The 6,636-nt window shown below is 38.7% G+C and overlaps 1 long non-coding RNA gene across 1 annotated transcript in view; it reads right to left on the reverse strand.

Annotated features, from left to right (window-relative positions):
- Positions 1 to 2,631: 2,631 nt before the first annotated feature.
- The window catches only part of LOC145722360 (uncharacterized), an 80,643-nt gene continuing 76,638 nt past the window's right edge, over positions 2,632 to 6,636 (reverse strand). The window contains exon 5 of the long non-coding RNA XR_014146577.1: positions 2,632 to 2,661. This is a non-coding gene — a long non-coding RNA (uncharacterized LOC145722360). The remainder of the gene's footprint in view (positions 2,662 to 6,636) is intronic.

Raw genomic sequence — 6,636 nt, forward strand, 5'->3', positions numbered from 1 at the left:
AATGTGTCAGGGAGGAATAGGTCTTCCAGGGTGGGAGCTTTAGCCCAGAAGAGTGTAAAGATAATAGAAAAGCATTAGAATTCTTGAAATGTTTATAATATGAATGGTTACTGGTTTATTAATTTAATCAATAAGGAGCTACTTAGCTTCTACCATAGGGAAGGACCACCTTTGAGATCAGGGATTAGCTAACCATGACCTGATGGCCAAATCCGGCCCACCACCTACTTTTGTAAATAAAGAGTTATTGGAATACAGCCACACTTAAATTCTTACGCATTCTCTGTATCTGCTCTCACACTACAACATCAGAACTAAGTAGTTGCAGCAGAGACCATATGACCCATCAAGACTAAATTATTATCTGGCCCTTTACCAAAAAGGTCTGAAGACCTGTGCTCTTGATGACAGACATACCATATCAGTTAAACAAGTCACCATCTTCACAGAACTCTCGCTCCAATGGAGAGCAGACAATGAACAAGTATAAACTTAACAATGTAACACATTTTCAGGTACTGAGGTGCTATGAAGAAAAAAAAATGAAAGCAGGATAAGGGGAAAGAGTTTCTATATATTAACATAAGGCATCTGCTGTGTTATACTCCTATGTTAAGGTAATTTATGTTAAAAATCTCACTTCTAAAAGGGCAAATTTCAAAAATAAATTAATGCATTTTCTATTTATGGTTTGTAATTTACCTTTAAGCTAAACTTTAATACTGTGCATCCACACAGGAAAAAACTTTACAGTCCGATTTTCTACTCTACTTGGACTGACTCCATTTAGCAAATAAAATTACCCTCTAGTAGAAAACTTTAATGTCCTCTTACATAAATGGCTGGCTCATGACAAGTAAGAACTTAAGGAAAGAGGTCCTTAAAAAAAAAAATAGAAAAACTAAATCTGTGTCATAGAATTTTAGAAGTGAAAAAGCTTACAGATACATGTTTGGGAAATAGGGTATATGGGAAATTTCTCTACCTTCCTCCCAATTTTGCTGTGAACCTAAAAACGCTCTGAAAAATTAAAGTCCTAAAAATTTAAAAAAAAAAAAAAAAGGGCGAGAGGTGGGGGGCGGGGGTAAGAGACTAAAAGATCATTTTGTTTGGCTTTTTGTTTGAAGAAGAAGGACTCGAATCCCAGAGAGGCTAAGTCAACCCAGCTCACCGAACTGGGCAGTGACAGAGGGAGGGCAGGTAGCAAGGTCTTCTGCCCCCAGGCTTCACTTCGACAGAGCCACGCAAGAAGCACCATGAAGAGCTGCATCCCCAGCCTGTCCCACCCATACTGTAAGCATTAGGAGACCTGAATTCTAGTCTATATTTTGCCACAAACTATAGTTATTTAGGTTTTTTTTTTTTAATAATTTATTTGATAGCACAAGCAAGGGAAGCAGCAGAGAGAGAGGGATAATCCCTGCTCAGCAGGGCTCGATCCCAGGACCCCAGGATCATGACCTGAGCTGAAGGCAGACGCTTAACTGACTGAGCCACCCAGGAGCCCTAGAGTTTTTTGTTTTTTTTTTTAATTGCAGATTCACATACACCAATTTATTTGCACTGTGTTTTTTAATGCCTTTCCCAAACCCAGAACCCTAGAATGGTAACACTGCAGAGCATAAGGTTAAGAATAAGGGCTCTGGAGCCCAACTGCCAGGTTTCAAATCCTGCCAAGTTCCTTACTCACCCTCAAATAGAGCTGAAACCTAACCATAGACACGGATAAAATCTTGCCCCATGGTGCTCCTCTTCCTACCCGTGTAAAGCAGTGTATATAAAAACAAAACACAGCAACCCTCTTCTTTGAAAGAGGATAATCCTAGTACCTACCCTTCTAGGGTTGTTGTCAGATTTAAATTAGCTTATACATATAAAGTGCTAGACAGAGCCTGGCATATAGAAATGCTAGAAAATAATACCAGTTACTTAAAAATTTCTACTTTTGAAATAGTATCAGCGGGTAAACAGCTAAGACCTCTAAGCCATGGCAAGGCCTGAGTACTCTACAAACTGCCACTTTGCCATTTATTTCACCATACCTCTAGCTTTCTAATTGCAGCTCCTGACATGGTATAGGAACTCAATACGTTCTTCTGTTACACTCCTCCAAAGCGAACATTTCGGTTGCTACAACCCCTGTTAATTCTAAATGAGGTCCAAATTACTCAGAGGAAATTTAGTAATTAATAAGCAAAGGCTTTATTTAAATGTCTGCTTTGTGTGCAATGCTCCTGGGTCAGCAAACTGATCATCATTTTCAGGGAAAGTGTGTCTGGGGTATGGTAAAGGCCATTTAAATAGTAAATATATCAGTGCTGAATACAGTTAAGTAATCGAATGAAATCCTCCCCTATCACAGTACAATCCCACATGGAAAAGTAAATTTTTTAAATCTACAACCATGAAAACGTTGATTACCAAAATAGCAGCTTTGAAAAGATCAAGTCAAATGTGTAAAAGCCAGAAACAGCACAAGGAGTAATGTGTGGGTTTTGGAAAATACAACATAATATTTGAAGCTGTACTTTTTTATAGCTATGTTGCTTTTCCTTACCAGGTGCTCATAAAATCAACAGACTTCAAACTCAACAACTGACAGGCTCTATCCACTGACCTCTGGACCTGGTTCTCTTCAATAAAGATGGGAGAAGAGCTCATCTAAATGAGAAAAAAAAGCCTTTAACACTACAAAATTCTTTTGTGAAAAAGAAATTCATTATTATAATATCTTATCTGGAGATGCCATGTTTGCTGGTCTAACTCCTATGTGACTCTAGGTAACGGGCAAAGGAGCCATCACTCAAAGTTCACACCTACCACAAGTAGTTAACACATTCCACTCCATGCTCTCTAAACTGCTTCAGGCTTTAGATCCCTGACTTTTCAAAATGGCTATTTTGCAGGAAAACATTAGCAACATTTGTTATCAACAGCAATTCCAAGCCCTGTGTGTGGGAAAAACTCTTCAATAATGCATTGCTTCCTAATGATTTTACCAACAAGACAGACATTGATGAATTTCACTTCAGGCCTGGAAGAGCACAGTCCGCAAGTCAGTATTGAACACTGCACTGGAAAATGGCTGGATTCATTAAGACTCCAGGAAAGTCTCTCATTAGGTGAAGAATAATGGCGTTGGCAGCAATTTTCAAGGCAGGTTGAAAATATCACTTCCAAAAGCAAACCTTTCCACCAAAATGGTAACCAGTTTGCTTCATTATTGATTCCACTCAAAATTAACTATCCAATGCACTGGTTCATGATCATAGACACTTCCAATTGTCATTTCAAGAGCAAACGTTAGCTATAGAGTATCATAACCACGTACAGAAACATGATAGTCCAGTGTTATGGGACACCAATTGTGAAATGCATCAGCACCAAAGGCTATTATGAAATAGATCAATACTTTCATTATTAAACATTAAAAAGGGAAAGTAATACCTTCATGCATATCCGTTTCCATTTTGAAGACCCTATTAAAAACAAGGCTGAAAAATTTTCAAGGATCCTGATCTCTTTCAGAGCAAGTTACTAATCCTATACTTTTTCTTTACAGAGGGAGATTTACATGGTCACTTCAATGGGAAAGTTCACAATCTAATCACTAAACATGCTTTCTTTTAAACAGTTCTTAGTAATGATGAAAATTGTTATTTCAAGCACATTCTTGGCCTCCACATAATAATCATTCTGAGTACAGCTGCTTTTACACAAGTGTAAACTATTGTTTCCCGGGGCGGGAGGCCGGGGGGGAGTCCCTGTGTTATTAGATACTGTATATCCACGTATCCACACTTCTGAATAAAAATAATTGCACCATAAAAATCCATTCTTGTATACGATTTATTTATGTGCCACTTGAGGGCTGTTGGGCGAAACATGCATTTTATTCACATTATTCATTCTGTCTGGAACTGGGGAGCTTAGCAAGCATCTCTTTCCTTCCTTCCAACTCTCTCCCTGTCCTAAGGGATGGTGAAAGATGGAAGAGCACAACAGAATATAACAGGAATACAAATGTATATATTTTTCAGCCCAAAGTAAGTGTTGGCAACTGAATAGATTGTAAATAATTTCTCCTGTTCCATAGTCCATGGAGTTCAATTTGAACTTGCTAAGAGTGAACCTGAGCAGCTGCCTTTCCTGAAACTCTAATGTATTTTGTAATTTAGGTCAAAATATCTTCAGGCATAGATTAAGTCCAAGAGTGAGGGTATGTATCAGTAAAGTTTGTTTTTAATCTTCCTTGCTCCTCACACTCTGCCTTATTGCAGATAAGAAATGCAACGTGTCCCATGGCACCTGTGAAAGACCTTGAGGAAGTCGCAGCCACGTCAAGCTTCTGTATGCCAAAAAAACAAAGTGGAGTGAGGGGAAATGAATGAGAGAAGGGAAACGAGAATAGGGAGTATAAGGGAGAAAACGCAAAAGCCTACTCCAAATAAGGTACCCAAATGAGCAAGACTAAAGTTTAAATCTGTTTTCATAATTAACACAGCTGTGCTATAATCGGATTTTTATTCTAATGATGCCATTTAGCTGTGCCTTGAATATTAAAAATGAGCAAAGGATAAGCTTATTGATCACTTATAAATCATTTCTATTTGGGGCTTATTTCCAGACTCATTTTTGAAAATAGGTTTTCATTAACTTATGTATGGTTCTAAGAGTGGAAAGACCATGAAAGGTGATGTGGAGAGAGAAATGAAATCATTTTATACCCTAATCCAGCAGCATTCAACATATTAATATTCCCTGTAGTGTTTGTAAAAGTTTATAATGTGAAAGCTCTACCAGAGATCAGAAACTTAGTGACTGGGCTCAGGCAACTTTTTTCTTTTTTTTTCTTAATTCTTCTGGTGACTAAAATATGGAGCCAGGACTGAGAGACACTGCTATAAACCAGTTGCATCATAACAATATCTTTCCTAGGTAAGATCATGAAGCCAAAGAGCTTCCATAAAAAGTCTTTTAAATACATCTGCATGTTTTTTTCTGGAAAACGGATACCTGAGGCAGAAAGGTTCAACACTGAAATAAACTTTACTGTATCTGAACCTTGACTCATAGATATTGATCTGATTTGCAACAATTGCAATAATTGTTTCTTAAACATCTAAGAAGTATTGATTTCAGAAGGTTTACTGAGAATTTAAAACTAGGTATTTTAAAGTATTTGTATGAAACAAGTCGAACGTTGAACTTTTCATTCGGCACATGGGTCACCATTATTTTTAGAAAAACTGAGAAGCAGATAACAAAGCAAGGATTACATGAAGTACTTTAGTTCTGCATAAAGCACTCTCCAAAGCAAACTTCTCTACCTGTACCATTAAAGACAATGGTGATGTAGCTAATCTCTTCGTGACTCCTGGCCCCCCACCCCCAAAAACTGACTTTGAAATAGTGTGTCCAATATAAGGCAGGAGCTCATAAAAATGAGTTCAAGTATATGTTTGGAGGACAGCACTTTGCTGATCTTGGCATCACACTGGCTGATCTGAGAAATAGCAAGGACAAAGAAGTAGGCAGCCCTGGAGTCAGGTGATCTATCCAGCCCTGGGTCACCTGCTTATTAACTGTGGAACTGTGGGAATGTTGTGAGATGTCCTCAGCTGTTAACTCATCTAGTTCCTGTCTCGGTTGTGGAAGTTAAATGAGCTTACAATACATGTCAAATGCCTAGAGCAGTTCTTGGGATGTGCTCATTATTACTAGATGTGCTAGATTATTACTACCTGGTTATTATACAGGAATTGAATGAATAAACGGATGGATGGATGGATGGATGGATGGATGGAAGGAAGGAAGGAAGGACGGACGGACGGACTGACGGAAGGATGGATGTTTATTAGGAAAAGCTTTCAGTCTTACAGGTTCTCCTATCCACAAAACTTTAACCTACAAGGTCACATTCACTCACCCCTAATGGGCACTAAAGACAACTTACAAATGGCAGGATAATCCTTGATAGTTGAGTCACAGCAAGAAGCCAGGGACACCAAACAGAAAAGTGCCGAAGAGAAATCGCCTGTATTTCTCAGTTTTGCATAAGCCAGCCCTGCAGGTGCCTGGACTGATGCCCAGACATTCCCAAAGAATTGCTCAAGTAGCATAATTTTCAGTGCCTAAGAAATATAGAGACCAGAGGCCTTGAAAAACCAGGAAAATACTTTAACAGAATTTCAATAGTCATATTCCCAATTTCACTCCATCCATGCCTCTTAAATACCCAAACAGGCTACAGAATTCATTATAGAAGTGTACTAAGATACTGAAAAATATGCAGAAACAATCATCTCCTACTCTCTACTCACTGTCCAACAAGTAACTACAAAAGCCAATTCACTTAACCTCATTTAACTATGTTTACAGCCAAGAGAATCAGGAGGAAAAAAAAGACATTTTCAAATTATCACTGGACATTCAAAGTACTTGTGTTTTAAAGATGAATTTTTAGGGCACCTGGGTGGCTCAGTCATTAAGCGTCTGCCTTCTGCTTAGGTCATGGTCCCATGGTCCTGGGACCAAGCCCCGCATCAGGCTCCCTGCTCGGCGGGAAGCCTGCTTCTCCCTTTCCCACTCCTCCCTGCTTGTGTTCCCTCTCTCGCTGTCTGTCAAATAAATAAA

This window comes from Leptonychotes weddellii, chromosome 6, assembly GCF_054177405.1.
Source record: "Leptonychotes weddellii isolate Sample4059 chromosome 6, ASM5417740v2, whole genome shotgun sequence".
In the NCBI taxonomy this organism is placed as follows: domain Eukaryota; kingdom Metazoa; phylum Chordata; class Mammalia; order Carnivora; family Phocidae; genus Leptonychotes; species Leptonychotes weddellii.